The sequence below is a fragment of the Canis aureus genome, chromosome 32, assembly GCF_053574225.1.
Source record: "Canis aureus isolate CA01 chromosome 32, VMU_Caureus_v.1.0, whole genome shotgun sequence".
Taxonomy (NCBI): Eukaryota; Metazoa; Chordata; class Mammalia; order Carnivora; family Canidae; genus Canis; species Canis aureus.
The window spans coordinates 28,128,431-28,144,548 of NC_135642.1; the positions used below are offsets into that span (position 1 = coordinate 28,128,431).

Consider the following 16,118-nt stretch of genomic DNA (forward strand, 5'->3'; position numbering starts at 1 on the left):
CTGTTTTAGTGCTAACATTGAAAATTCTCAGTCACTGAATAAGCCCGATATATTTTGGATCAGCACTGTGTGGCAACAAGTCAGTGCTCAGAGAAGGAAAGTTCTGGCTTAAACTAGGCCTGGGAATTACTTATGGATTTCATATATCCATCACTCCATATGCATGGATATTTGGAAGAGAGAGTCATCGCAGGATGCTGCCACTTAAGTGATCCTAACTCATCTCCAACACAGAAGACCCTTGCTGAAAGCCCATGCTTTCTCCTTGCTAGTTAAGTGCTTAAGAAAAGCACAAGCTACAATTTAACTGGGGAAGAGTCACTAAGGGACAAAATCCTAAAAAAAGACGGGGAGGCCCAGACTGAGAATGCCACCCACCTCCACACACACACACCCCTTCTGTCAAGGATGCTGAAGCCATCTGGTCAGAAAGAAGCTGCTTTTAAGGAATTTGGCTTTGTTGGGCCTGTGTATAAAATTCCAACACAGATGTTCCTTGGCAACCAAGCACCTGACTTCTCTGGACCAACATGGTAACAACTCTCCCTCCCTGGCTAGTTCTGGCCCTGGGTTTGAACCAACTTAGTCCTTCATTCAGTGCTTCTGGCCTGAGCTCTCCTAACCCCCAAAGGTAACCAAACATTGCCCTGCAGGGTTGAGCCAGATGTCCTTCTCCTCAGTGCTCCCTACCCTGTGCTTTATAGGGTTTCACGGCTCTGCTTTGTCCACTCATAGTGCTCCCAAGCCCAGAAGTCAGGGAGAAGTCCCTTCACATGTACTTAGAAATGTGAAGGTGATATGCTGAGTTTTCTGAGGACCCCAACCAGCCATGGGCATTGATTCATAAAACAACCTCACCTATTCATGTGGAACCCCCCAAGACATGACCTGGCTTCCCCACCAGCCCCGTGCCTGTCTCTGGATCACCATCTAAGCCTGGTTCTGTTGCCTAGACACGCCTGGCCTCCTGTGGTTGCCTTTGTAAATCCCAGGTGAGGCCTTAGTTCCTAAGGAGAGGGGCTAGGCCTTCATTCTGCTTCCCTCACAGAGGTTCTTTAGAAAGGCCACTGGGGGGATCCCTGGGTGGCACAGTGGTTTGGCGCCTGCCTTTGGCCCAGGGCGCGATCCTGGAGACCTGGGATCGAATCCCACGTCGGGCTCCCGGGGCATGGGGCCTGCTTCTCCCTCTGCCTATGTCTCTGCCTCTCTTTCTCTCTCTGTGACTATCATTAATAAATAAAAATTAAAAAAAAAAAAAGGCCACTGGGGGGATCCCTGGGTGGCACAGCAGTTTAGCGCCTGCCTTTGGCCCAGGGCACGATCCTGGAGACCCGGAATCGAATCCCACGTTGGGCTCCCCGTGCATGGAGCCTGCTTCTCCCTCTGTCTATGTCTCTGCCTCTCTCTCTCTCTCTGTGACTATCATAAATAAATAAAAATTAAAAAAAAAAAAAGAAAGGCCACTGGGCAAGGGGTTGACAGAGATGGTGGCAGTGGGAATGGAGGCTAGGAGGACCTGGTTCTATACGAATAAGGTAATGTATTTAGTGCGTTACCTGGAGTACGAGAAAGACTTACCATAGGTTGGCTATTATTAGAGCGCTTGGTAGGTGGCAGATCTTCCAGATACCATTTGAAGCACTCTGCATATATTCTCCACAATTCCTAATAAATTTCCTTCTAGCTGTTATTATTCTCACAATTTTATAGCTGAAGAAACAGAAGTTCAGAGAGGTTAAATAATTTGTCCAATGTCACACAGCCAGCAGCAGTCATTTCAAATACAAATGAGTCCAACTCTAAAATCTGGATGCTTTCCACTATTCTAGGCTGTCTTATTTCCCCTATGAAATGGCAAGTCTCTCAATGCATTTGTTTCTTAAAACAACTAATAAAATATTCTTTTAAAAATATTCATAGGAGCTATGAGGGGGAAAAAGGCTACCCTAATCAATCTGGATATTGTAATAGAGCATAAAACTATGCTCTGGCCTCCTGGAAGCCCAAAGAGGAAATGAAAGAGAAGAAATTTGTCTTCCTGGGCCCTCCTTTCCTGATGGCTCTTGCTTCCTCCCTCCATTCCCCCACCCCTCCCCCCACCCCAACATCTACTTCTGTTCCTCTACCAGAAGGATTCTGGAGCCTGGTGCTTTATTCTCAGCCAGGGCAACATCCCATGCCCTGTCCTGTCTCTCCGCCCTCAGCCTGCCAGCCTGCCACCAGTTATCATTTTTTTCTGTATTTGATGGTTACATAAAAATCAGTGAGTAAGCCCTATGCACTTAAGGCTTGATCTGAGCAGAACAGGTAATTACAGACCAGAGCAGAGTATGGTGAAGGGTGGAGTTTAAGGTTTAGAGAAGGGCAGTAGACATGTCTCCAACAGAGAAAGCATCTCCCATAAGTGGCAGGAGTAAAAGGGAAAATTCAGAATGGGAGTATCTTTGGGAACCCCACATATTGTAGAGTCCCCTAACTGCTCTACCATGGGTTGGGCTGCTCATCCTCTTAACAGGTCAACAATACAAGGTCAAGCAAGTTTCACTAAATAATCCTGGAAGAACAGGACTGCTTCTCTGGACATTGTATCCACCTCCTACTCTTCTGGTGTGCAGGGCCCAGGCAGCTAATGAAATCCTATAGGTAAGCAAGAGCCGATCAGCCTAGTCCCAATTTCCAGAGACTGAAAGTATTTTGAGAATCTGAGAATCCACGTGTCCATCAGGCATTTACATAAACTGAATGACCATTACTGTGAATCACTATTTCACAAACATACCAGACACTGTGAAATTTATTGTCCTTGGTTCTTTTGATTTTAAGGAAGAAAGTCGGGGGAAGGGCTCTTTGGTAGCGATGTCATTGAGTGACGAAGGAGGCCGATTCTCCCGGTATATCAGTCAAGATTCTCCAGAGAAATAGAGACAGTAGAGGTATGAGTTGATGCTGAAGTCTTGGAGCAGAATTTCTTCTCCAGGAAACTTCAGCTTTTGTTTTTAATGTCTTCAACTGATTGGATGAGGACCACTCACATTATTGAGAAGAATCCTCTTAATTTAAAAGTCAACAGATTGTAGATGTTGATCACATCTACAAAATGTCTTCATAGCAAAACTTTTATTAGTATTTGATCAAATAATAGCCTAGCCAGGTTGACATAAAACTAACCATCACACATGCACATCCAGGAACAGGAACCATCACAGCCTCCTGAAGACAGGAACAAGAATTGTTCTGGATCTACCAGTACCCAGACATTAATGTGATTCAGTCGCTTCCTCCCAATCTCTTCTACTCCCAAATGGCACTTTTTTTTTTTTTTCCTGTACCTTCACTTCAGATTTCCCAGAAAGAAAACATATTGATTCAGGTCATTTTTTTTCATCCTAGGCCATGTTAAGGTCAGTGTGAGGATAGATTGACCTGGAGTCAGGTGATCTCCCCATGGCCCAATCACCATTTGTCCCCATGCAAAGGCCAGCAAGGGCTTTGTCTCAGAAGAGGCTACTGTGGGCCAAGAGTTTCAGCTACGCAAGAATTTGGAGCACAGCAGACCCCGGACAGCACATCTACACCTGCCTTTCTACCTTCACAGCACCAAGCTAATGGATCCTAATCACAAACACTGCTGCACAGAACTCCTCTCTCCCAGCGAGGAGACAACCAAAGACTCACGTCCAATAGGCAGAGTGTGCAGCGGCCATGTGGGGCGGCCCCTTACAAAGTGGTTTCTCAGCATGAAGGCCACAATCTGCTGCTGATACTCATTCCTTTCATGTTCCCTCTGCAACCTTTTCTAGGGGTTATTCTTTATCCTTCTGCAAACAAAGGGCAAATGGTGAATGTAACAATCACCAACACACCTAGTAAATATGAAGGAAAAACAGAGCATTCTTAGGCTAGCAATAACTAAATTAATAACATCTACCATTTAAAAAGAAAATGGAGGGGGATATGGTATAATTATCCAATTTTCAGATATTTTAACAAGGAGGGGAAAATAAACCTGAAAAAAATGAGAGATACCATGCCCTTAATTCTAGAGTTAGTTCCAAGGCTGTAATTAACATTAGTGGCTCTTCTCCTCCCTCCTTCCATATTACCTTTGATTTTTGCTCAATGGAGTTGAATCTAACTTTTGCTATCAGGAAGTCTTTGGCTGCAAATAATAGAAAATCCAACGAATAGTGGCTTAAATAAACAGGGATTTGTTTTTCTCATATAACAAGATGTAGAAAGCAATTTCTGATGTTGGTCTAGCAATGATGTCAGGAATCCAGGGGACCTAAGTCCATTCCACTCTCACCCTCTCCCTCCTGATCACAAGATGCCACCGTGGGCGTCCTGGCCGTGTGCAAGGCAGGAGGACTAGAGAGGAATAGACACCGGCTGCGTCTTGACTTTTAATCAGCAAAGCCAAAGCTTTTCTAGGAGCGTCCAGCAGGCTGCTCCTTCTGTCTTCTTGGCCAGAACCCCATCACATGACCACTCCTAGCTATGTTGGAGGCTGTGAAACCAAATATCTAGCAAAAAAAAGAGAGAGAAATGTCATAACGGACTTAGACCAAATGTGATTCTTTGGTCATGGCAGATTACCTTCCTCCAAACAACACAAGCAAGGAAGAGGTGAGGAAATGACTGTGTACTTGGTGCACCTGCCTACACGAGAGCCATAGTTTTCTGCTACCTTTTATAGTTCCCTATGCCCTACTTTATAGTAGCAACTTCCTGGATAATCAACACCAATCTGTTTGGCCAATGTCCTGTACCCCCCAACATTTATCAAACCACCTGGTGGCAGATCTGGTTCCACGGGGCTTACATCATGGTCCTCGTTGGAAGTATTTCTCTACTGGGTCGTGAAACTTCCAGACCAGTAGAGTCTAGCTGCAGTGGTAAAAATGCATCATCAAGCAGAGGCATGAGTAGATTCCCACCTCCACCTGGAGACTCTCAGCTTTTTAAATTTTCTGGTTGTAGGAGGAGATAGAAGCATATAAAAGAACTTAAAATTATTAATGAATTCATAGTTCCTTTATCTCTTTATATCTTTTCTCAACCAGTCATTACCAAACAAGAGTGATATGAGTGTCTGTGAAATGGTTTTGACTTTCAAAACCCTTTCAAAAGGGTTCTCCATTCTTGAAGGAAGACAGAGACCCACTGGTCCAGTGGGAAGATGTCCAGGAGTTAGAAGTTTTTTGTGTTCAAGCTGGCTCTGCAGCTACCTAACCAGCTGGGCACCTTCGGAGAGATCATCTCCTCTGTCAGGACCTCAGCGACATGCTCTGGAAGATCAGCAGGATGGACTAGATGATCACAAAGGCCCTTTCCAGCTTGCTATATTTTCTAATTTATTAGGATTAGGATTAATTTATTAGGATTATTAATTTATTAGGATATTCATTAGAATTATAAATTAGGATCTATTAACTTATCTTGCAATTTTGAAATCTTATGATCCTATTACTCTCAGGGTTGAACTTTCTTTGCTGTTCTTAGTTTGCCTCCGTTTCAAAAGATAGACATCCTCTCATTTACCCTAAAGGGAATGGGCTTTCTAGGTTAACTAGAATATACTGCAGTGGCATGTAAGAAGACACCCGGTGGTGATTGGTCATACCATATTATTCACAACTTCTATTTTCAACAATAAGAAAAAAAGGAAGGAAGGAAGGAGTTTGGTACAAAAGTCTTAAATCTCCCCTAAGAAAAATAAAGCAAATTGAAACTGTCTGGATTTTATTGGGGTCTTTCACCTTCTAGACTCATTGGCAATGCATCAAAAGTAACACAAGGTTCTAAGAGAATTCATTAATGCCGAAGTTCATTTAGTCACATTTGGTGCAAAAATGACGGTGTACTGGGGTGAAATAAATCTTCATTTAAAAAATAAATGTCAAGGCTGTTTGAAGATTTCTTCAAAATTGTTTGAGTTTTTTACACCTTTCTTTCTTACCCATAAATGATTACATGGTATGCTACAGAGAACATGGAGCTAGGAATCAGTTACCGAAAATCGTTGGCGGTACTAATCATGTGGCCCTAACCAAGAAGTCCTTTTATTTCCTTTAGTTTCAAAATAGAAATGATGATAATTAACACTAAAGGCTTCAGTGAGAATAAGATCACACCAGAAGAAATACAGTAATATATGCCAAAACTTTTGTAAGCTATAAAATGATATAATTATAATGAAAGACACCTTTGAGTTAATGTGGAAATGATTTGAAAAGAATGTAAAATATATAATTTATAATTAATAATCTTTTTTGAAGTTCAAAAGATCTTTTCCACCTGATATTTTTTAGATACATTTACCATAATCCAAAGCAGCTGAACTCATATATATACACATACATACACACTTTCTTTAGTAGCATGTTAGAAATTTGTTTTAATTTATTCAGGAAAAAGAAAAACAAAATATTTTCAATACCCTAATTGTAGTTATTGTTTTACAGGTGCACACATGTCAAATCTTATCAAGTGTACATTGAAAATACGTACGATTAATCAGATATCAATTATATCTTAGTAAAACTGTAAAAAAATATTAATTCTGAAAGGTCAACTAACTTGGAAGATTAGGGCAGCCCGGGTGGCTCAGCAGTTTAGTGCCACCTTCAGCCCAGGGCCTGATCCTAGGGCCCCGGGATCGAGTCCTTTGTCGGGCTCGACAAAGGGCTGCATGGAGCCTGCTTCTCCCTCTGCCTGTGTCTCTGCCTCTCTCTCTCTCTGAGTCTCATGAATAAATAGATAAAATCTTTTTTAAAAAAAGTAAATAAATAAAAATAAAGTGAATTCACCACGAATAATATTGTCTAAAAATAAAAATTAAAAAAAAACATGGAAGATTATATTCTGGTTGACTCACTCTTCTGGCTTCCTTGTCCTGCGTCTTCATTCCTGGAAATGTTCTGAGAGAATGTAGTCAGCACACATTCCTAGCATTGAGCTCCTTCCAGTTAAGATTTCAAGACTCCCTACCACCTCTGGCGGTCATGTGGCAGTAAATGAAGACGGGGACTCTGCAAGAATCCCTGGCCCTGATGGGAGCCCAGCTTATCCTTCTCTGAGAATTCGGCCCTGAAAGGCAGACTCATCAGCTCATTCCTCAGGGAGATAAATGGAAGAGGAAGGATGAGGGGAGAGAGAGAAAAAGAGAGACAGACAGACAGACAGACAGAGAGAAAGGAAGAATGGGCAGCCCTGGGATTCAAGCCCAATACAAAAGCAAGCAAGAAAAGTAGGGCCGCCTTGAGACAATGGATTGCTGCCTCCCAGCATCCTTCCTTTCCCTTCGCCTGAGGTTTTGCTGCCAAACACATTCAGGCGAGGCCAGACAGGAGAACAGATTCAACTGAAAGCCATTTCACCCAACACAGAGATTTCTAAACGGAGAGACCATGTGAAGTTTAATACAGGACTAGAAGTGATAGGACATTTGCAAGATGACAGGAAGTTTTGGCAGAGATGCTAAGAGAAGGCTGACCACTCTGCCCAAACGGAGTCCTCTCCCGCCAACAGCAGGTACTGATTCATTCCTTTGCTTTCAGGTTTTGACTTTTACACGAAGTCAATCCTTCTGGGAGTGCCCTGTACAGATAATATTTTTATTCTCAGACAGGTTTGATAAGGGTCAGAAAGCCCAAGCAGAGGTTCTCAGGATTGCTTGCCCATTGAAGTTATCTGACTAGATTTTTAAGCTACTGATACCAGGCTCTCAGCTCCACAGATTCTGACTCCACTGGTTTGGGCTTGAGCAGAGGGATTTTTTTTTTTTAAGTCCTCCAAAAGATTTTAATGTGCAGCCAAAGTTGAGAAGCATCTCTCTTGGGCAGGGGACCCACACGGCTGGCTGGTAAGCGGATTCCCTAGGAGCCTGGTGAACATACAGATGTGTGGCTCCTCCTCAGACCTTCTGCCTGAGAATCTCAGGGGGTTTGTCCTACAGCCATCCCTTGGCCCTGGTGGTAAGAGCTCCAAGGAAGTATCCTCATCCACAGCCGCGCACTCTCACTTCACCTAGAGCATAAGGCCTAAAGCAATGCTTCTCAAACGTGCATACTGATTACCTGAGAATCTGGTCAAAACGCAGATTTGAGGAAGGAGTCTGAGACTCTGGGTTTCTAACTAGCTCTCATCTGCTGCCCAAGCTGCTATGGACCACATTTTAAGGAGCAAGGGCCTATAGCCGTGGTTTTCAACCCTGGCTATCCATAAAAAAATCCTGCAGTCTGGGGAAGTCTGATTCAATCGGCCTGGGGCACTGGGATTGTTTTTTAAAATGCTCCAGATAATTCTTAACCAAGGTTGAGAACCACAAATAAGCAAAACCAAAACACTATGTTGAAGGGATATATCTGCTTTAGGATTTTTGATGCTTTATTCTACGACAGGAACAAAATACATTAAAACAAGAGCGTATGTAATTTCTCTGTAGAGAATGGATCTTGAGGAAGAGCCTTTTGCTTGTCAAAGAAATGGCACAATGCAGAGGCTGGTGGTGGAAAGAGAACTCTTTCTACAGAAAAAAAAAAAAAAAAAAGGAGCATGGAGCTCTGAGAGAAGATGATTCCCAGATGCTGCATGACACAGGAGACAGGGAAAAGCTGCTGTGAGGATGGAACTTGGGTAAAGACAGAGAAATGACTCTAGAGAAATTTAAGACAGTTTTACTGTGCCTAGGGCCATGTAGCCTCCTTCCTCAATGTCCAGAAACCTTCAACAAAGACCTAGTCCAAATGATAGTTGGCCTCCCCTCTGTGGTGGATTTTGTTTGGTTTTTGCCTGGGTCACTCTACCTAATGGGGTTCTCATAAGGACCCTATTATTATGTTTGGAGAAGGTAAACAATGTGCCCCAAGTCTGGCAGCTGGCAGGCCAAGGCAGGGCTGAAAGCTGAATCTGACCCCCCAGGAGGAGACTGAGGCCTCTGGCTTAGCTGGGTTTGCTAGAGAAGAAACAAGGCTTCCAGGAAGAGAAAATAAGGGTTTGGATGGAAGAATAGGCTTCTGCTAAAGGCAGGAAGGCTGCCACTCAGCCCCCACCCCCCCACCCCCATCCAGGCCTGAACCCCAGGGAAAGAGAGAGGAGAGAAGAGTCATGATGTGAAAAGTAGAAGAGCTTTCTCTTCAGGTATCTCTGGGCAGACCCCAAGTGGCCTGCCTCAAGAACAAAGAAACACAAAGGTAGGCCAAGGGTTCTTCTTGCTCTGACAGGAAACAGGGCTTCAGGAACTCTGGGAACACAGCACTCGTTCAACAAAACATTTATTTAGCACCTACTGCATGCCTAGTGTTGTGGCTTCAGTGACAAGCAGTTCTAGTGCTAGAACGAAGACACGCCTCCAAAGATGTGAAGTTCACAGGCTTCTTACGCCCAAGTTCACCGAGGGCAGAGGTGCCTCTCTCTGTACGTGTTTCTGCCTCCCACACCTCTTCAACATTACTCATTTCACCAGGGAAAAATTATTTCTAACTTTCCTCATGCTCTAAAGGTTTCTGGAACTCAAAAATGAGAAGGAAGTGTCCATAAGATTAAAACAACTACCGGGTATGTTGCAAGAAGGTTCTCTCATAGCTCCTTCAGGAATGCACACAGTGTAATGTAATCCACAAATCAACAAGAGTTCCAAGGGTTATTTCTTTAGTGGCTCCTCAATATAAGTTTCCACATCACACCAAGGAGCAATTCAGCAAATAACTCTACAGAGGCCCATTTCGCAAGGGCCCGCCCAGAGGGGCAGCTGCATTCAGGACAATGTTAAACAAATAATTCTTAAATTGAGGGGTGGTTGAGGTGTTGAGATTCCCTTCGAGAACTGGAAGAAAACACTATGGAATGTCTCCCTGAGAGAAAACAGACATCTTGCACTAACACACAAAACGCTGCCTAGGATTCCAGTTCCCAGACCCCCTGAACCCCAGTCACAGACCTGTCAGGGTCTGTGAGACCTGAATACCGATTTGAGGATGCCTAGCTCAGGGGAAACGGTGAACAGCACATCCTTCAGGGCACCCTTCATAAATATTTTCTTTCAGTGGGGTTCTAGACAAAAACAAGGCAGCTACGAGTTTGAGGTTATGTTCTCAACAGGAAGCTGAAGCAGCTGCCACTCTTCAGTGACATCATAAACACAGGGGACTCATCATGACTTCTCTGGCTCATCCAACTCCTATAGTTGAAATCCCACCCTCTTCCGTTTACCTCCCATCAGCTGGTTTGGAAGAGGCATCATCTTAAATAACCTGCCCTAAGATATAAATGACTAATAGCCCTAAACCCACCTGGGGATCTTTCCATTTCAAAGAGGGGCAATGTTTATCCAAATGGTGACATTTCAGAACAAGCGACAAAAGAAAATAATTCCAGAGGGACAAAAGAAGGAAAATAGATAATGAGCACCTACTACATGTCAGGCATTGCATGTTATTTATTTGATTTTCCCAACGCTGCTGTCCACCCTTTACTAAGAAGGAAGCTGATGCCCCAAACACAAGATAATTTAACGCCGTAGAGCAGGGTTCTCAACTTGTGTGCACACTGGAGTCACCTGGGGACTTTCAAAGACACTGGGTCCCACCCCAGAGATTGTAGCCTTGGCTTTGGCATTTTTAAAAGATGCTCTGAGCATTCTACTATGCGGACAGGTTGGCAACCCCTGTCAGAGAGGAGATGGTGGAGGTGTCAAAGGCCCCAGTTCTTTCTTACTTCAGGGCAGATATCCTGCTGGACACACCCAACCCTCATCTGAGTTATATAAATCTTGGACTAGTTTTTTTTTTTATATATATAAATTTGTTTTTTATTGGTGTTCAATTTGCCAACATATAGAATAACACCCAGTTTGAACTAGTTTTGTAACAGTTGGTATGTACCTGCCAACTCAAGTCCCTGTCCTCCCCATGACTCCCCTTCCTTGCCCTGGCTCCAGGGTACCCCCTATGCCAGGAAGACTCTGGCAAAAATGTTGTCAAGTATCTTGAAGATCATCCCTGATAGTTTCTGTGCTTATTTGCCTTTCACACCACCTGAGTACATGTGAGCAAAGTTGGAAAGAAAATTGGGGAAGTTTTCTGGGCATCAGTTCCACGAAGCTGAAAACTCTACCCTTCACCTGTTCACCATACTGACACTAACTGGAAATACCAACAGCAAATTGGGACCGTTGCTCAGTTTTTTGCAAGATATAGCTTAGGACTTTGAAATCAAAATATGTTTTGTTCTTCAATGTACCAACTCCACTGTCAAGTGGTCCCCTTGAGTTGTCCAATAAATAAGAGATACTAAGAAAGAAAAAAAGGCTCAGGAAATGATCTCAGCCTTCCCAGCCGACTATACTTTCCTGTAATACAAGCAGCAGGTCAGGCAAGTCTGAGGTTTAAGCAAGAAATTCTTGTCCCCTGTGGGGCAAAGAGCAGAGGAGTACAGCTTTCCATCATTAACCAGAGTAAACCACATGAAATGGGACAATCAGGCAACATGCAAAAACAAGCTGGAAGCACCCGGCCTCTATACATCTGGTCAGAGACAATAAATACAGAAAATGAAAACAATACATTTCACTATTAGTTCCATCTCTTTCATAATTAATTGCAGAAGAATATAAGTAGTGATAAAGATCTTTATCTTACCTAAGGCACCCCAGCTGTCTGTGTATCCCCCACGTTAGTGCCTGTAGAAAGTGTGCCCTTCTTTATGCATTGAACAAACATCAGTGGAATGCCTACTATTTGCCAGGACCTCTGCTAGGAGAAAGGGTGGAATGTAAGCCTGAGTAAGACATGATGTTGGCTCTCAGGAACCCACAATCCAGGAGAAAGACACAGAAACAAATTATTATAATGCACTCTGATAAAAGCTGTAACCAGTGCTCGTGCAGGGTGCACGGGAGCTCCGCACAAGGTGTAAGTAGTTTGGCTGCGGGTTAGGAGAGAACTCATGGAGAAGTCATACCTGACATTATGCTATATAGTGGATGGGTCCAGTTGATTCCTCCTATTTATTCCAACCCTGTCTTCAGATTTTATAAAAGAAGAGAGAAAGACACACTGGAAGCAGTCCCAGATCAAGCATAAACATGTTTTAAAGGCCCCCAAAGAGTGTCTGTTAGTATCTGCTGGGTCCTGAAAAATGTCAGACTAAGGTATGACTTGAAGATTATGTCATGACATTTAAGAATCGTTCTTTGGCCAGAAAATGGTAGATACTTTTGCTATGAATCATGCATTTCCCCCAAACCTCTGATTCTCTCAAATTTTCCTTGGGGCTTCTCAGAGGCACTAATGAGCTCTCTGAAATGGCACCATATTTGATTATGTTTGCCTCAGCATTCCAATAAGGAAAACTGGGCTTAGGCTTTCACATTGAAAGTTTGGTTGGATTTTGTTTCTTCGCCTCCTCTCCTCCTACTTCTTTTTATGGGCTGGCTTGGAGTGCTGTTTTCAAATAAAATTTAAAAAGAAACTCCTGACATGCCTAAGCAGAGGCTTCGGGGGGATGTGGTGGACCTGACGATTCTTTGGAAGTATAAGTGGAGTCACTGAACCCTCTTCCCTAAAGAACAGCTTTCTTTCAAAGCCTGCTGCCTGGCAGGTAAAGGCGTGTCGGAATAGGGGAGTGGAGAAATTTATTCTAAAAGTAAATCTAAGAGCAAAATATTTGAGTGAAATGAGCAAAAATGACCCCTTTCATTCCCATTCAACAATCACTGAAGGCAGAGGCTTTTCCCATAAACTCATGTGTTCATCATTCTATTTACTGAGCATCTATACAATCCAAGAACTGGAGGTGAGGAATCAGAAGTGTAAGATGAAGGACAGGGCTCTCAAAGGATTATACACCTTATTTATAGACATGTACAGTAATTTTATTCTTTAAAAATCTTGAATAAATAGGGCACAGTGCTGAGTGTGGAAGTGGCCAGTCTTAGTCTCTATCTATTCTACTGGAATCTATCAATGTTTTTTTCATTATCTTAGGGCCTTTTAAGAAAAAAAGCCTTTGCGGGATCCCTGGGTGGCGCAGTGGTTTGGCGCCTGCCTTTGGCCCAGGGCGCGATCCTGGAGACCTGGGATCGAATCCCACGTCGGGCTCTCGGTGCATGGAGCCTGCTTCTCCCTCTGCCTATGTCTCTGCCTCTCTCTCTCTCTCTGACTATCATAAATAAATAAAAATTAAAAAAAAGAAAAAAGAAAAAAAGCCTTTGCAAGAAGCAAAGGTTATATAGTTGAGATCATCTTGAGTATACAATTTGAGGTTTGTTTTTTTTTTTAAGTTTACATGAAAAAACATGTCCCCTATCATGAAAACACCCTAGCCAATATAATCTTTAACTAGTTGCTTGGTATAACATTGTGTGGGTGTGCTATATAATTCATACAATTCATACTGTTTCTACAGTATTGGGCGTTTAGGTTGCTTTGGCAATAATAAATAACATAGCGATTAGCATCTGTGCCCATACATCTTTGTCTGCATTTCTGATTATTTCTCTAGAAGATTCCCAGAAAAGGAATTACTGAGTAAAGAATATGAATATTTTAAAGCTTTTTAAGCCCATTGCCAAATTGCTTTCTTGAACATTGGAAGCCATGCTTTTCTCCCCACACCCTCACCAGCCTTGGGTGATGCCTGAGTCTTAACCTTGCATGATGCAGCAGGGGGCAAATAGCATTTTATTATCGTGATTTGCATTTCTGTGATTACTGGTAAAGCTGAATGTGTTCCCATATATTTGTGAGGCGCTTTTATTTTCTTATCTGTGAACTGTTCACAGTATCTACCTACTTTCCTGTATTAATGTTTCAGTGTTCTTCTTATCGAAGTAGAAACTCTTTAAAGAATGAGGCTATTAACTCCTTCTCTACCACATTTGTGATAAATACGTATTCTTAGTTGGCTTTTAATTTGTTGTGTTTTTTTGTTTTGTTTTGTTTTTGTTTTAGAGAAAGAGAGAGAGTAAAGGAGGAAGAGGCGAGCAATTAATTCAAAATGCAAAGAGGACAAAAGCTATAGGGGCAGGCGGAGAAGAAGAGGGAGAATCTTAAGCAGACTCCACACCCAGTGCAGAGCCCTACAAGGGGCTCAACCTCACAACCCTGAGATCGTGACCTGAGCTGAAATCAAGAGTCACACACTTAACTGACTCAGCCACCCAGGCACCTTTGTTTGTTTTTGTTTTTAACTTGCATTTACCATACACCTTAGTCTGATTCATTTCCTTCCCATTCTTCATCGATACTCCTATGTCTAATAACTCAGGGTGGTATATTCTAAAGGGGCCATATGTGAGGGACAGCCCAGACTCTGGAGAGGGATTATAAGGCCAGGAAATAGGGGCTGTCAGAACAGGACTCTTTTGGGCAGCAGGGAAGACATACGGCTAAATGTGTGAAGAGGAAACAAACAGGCAAGATGAGGCAAAGGGAAAATAAGGGTGGGAACATAAACAGAGCCAGAAGTGAAGTCTATTCAGAAATGAAAGCCAAGAGGTTCTACACTCTTCTTAAGGGTTGGCTCTCAACCTTCTAGCACACAAGAGTGAAAAGGTATGAAAAGGCTTTAGTAAGTCAGAGAGAGACCGTGGGGGAGAGTTAAGAGGTGAATATGGAAGGAACCAGAGAACAGAGAAAAAAAGAGGCAGAGTGCCCACAATAGATGTTTACTAAAGCTCAGTCACCTTCAGACGAGAGTGATGTGGTATTACAGACTCAGCGCATGGGAAACAAAAACTTCACCAGCTCTAGATGGTGACGTGCTGGGTTGGCCACAGAGAGAAGTGCTAAGATTGATAACATCTGACATTTATACAAAGTCTGGAAAACATATTGCACAGTGAAACATATACCTCTGCAAATTGGCACTAAGCTCTCCAGGAACCAAGGTGCCAAGACTCCTAAGGTGGGAAGCGTGAAGATCGCCATGGCCTACATGTGTGGGCGCAAGATGGACTGAGCTGTTGGATCAAACACAGATTGCACCACAGGACTAAGCTTCTCTCCACACAGAAAAGCATTGCTTGGATCTTTAGGTTCAAGTAATGGCATGTGAGATCATTTAGACCAACCTCCTATCCAAGATAAGTTAATGGAGAACGGCAAATTCATCTATGTGAAAAATCCAATGGAATCTACAAATGGTTGCAGGATACAAGATCAATATACAAAAATCAATTTTGTCTCTATAGATTAGCCACAATCAGGGATTGCAGTTATCAGACATGAAGATTTTAAGTGAAAAAGTGCCACAAGAGACAAAGAAGGATATTATATAATGATAAAAGGTCAATCTACCAGTAAGATAAAATTGTAAGTACATCCGCACATAAATCAGATCACCTAAATATATAAAAAAAATATATAAAACAAACACCGATAGAACTGAAGTGGAACTAAAAAACAATAATAGTAGGAGACTTCTGTGCTCCGCTTTCAATAACAGAGAAATCAACCACAGAGTTCCAACAAAGAAACAGTGGACTTAAGGGACAACATAGACCAAATGGACAAAAGAAATATCCAGAACTTTCAACCCAACAGTAACAGAATATATATTCTTTTCAAGCATACATGGAACATTCTCCAGAAGAGGTCACATGTTAGGCCACAAACCAAGTCTGAACAAATTAAAGAAGACTGAAATCATGCAAAGTATCTTTTCTGACCACAGTAGAAATTGCAATTAAAAATCAGTACCGTTTACAACAGCATCCAAAAATGAAATAGAGATAAATCTGGAAAAATTATGTAAAAGGCCCATACACTGAAAGCTATAAAATATTGCTGAGATAAACTAAAGAAGACCTAAACAAATTAAAAAATATTCTAGTTCATGGATCAGAAACTTCGATATTGTTAAGAAGTCAACTGTCCTCAAATTGACCTACAGATTCAAAACTATCCCAAAAACATCCTAGATAGGAATTTTAAAGAAATTAACAAGCTGGTTCTAAAGGAATGAGAATGATCAAAACAAATCCGAAACAGAACAAAGTTGAATGGCTCACACTATCTGGTTTCAAAAATTATTACAAAGCAGGCAGCCCTGGTGGTTCAGCGGTTTAGTGCCACCTTCAGTCCAGGGTGTGATCCTGGAGACCTGGGATCGAGTCC

At 42.5% G+C, this 16,118-nt stretch overlaps 1 long non-coding RNA gene across 1 annotated transcript; it reads left to right on the forward strand.

Moving 5' to 3' along the window:
* Positions 1-495: 495 nt before the first annotated feature.
* On the forward strand, positions 496-5,865 carry LOC144303289 (uncharacterized). The gene is made up of 3 exons (XR_013370350.1): positions 496-631; positions 2,516-2,643; positions 3,391-5,865. It is a non-coding gene; the product is annotated as an uncharacterized LOC144303289 (long non-coding RNA).
* Positions 5,866-16,118: the final 10,253 nt, after the last annotated feature.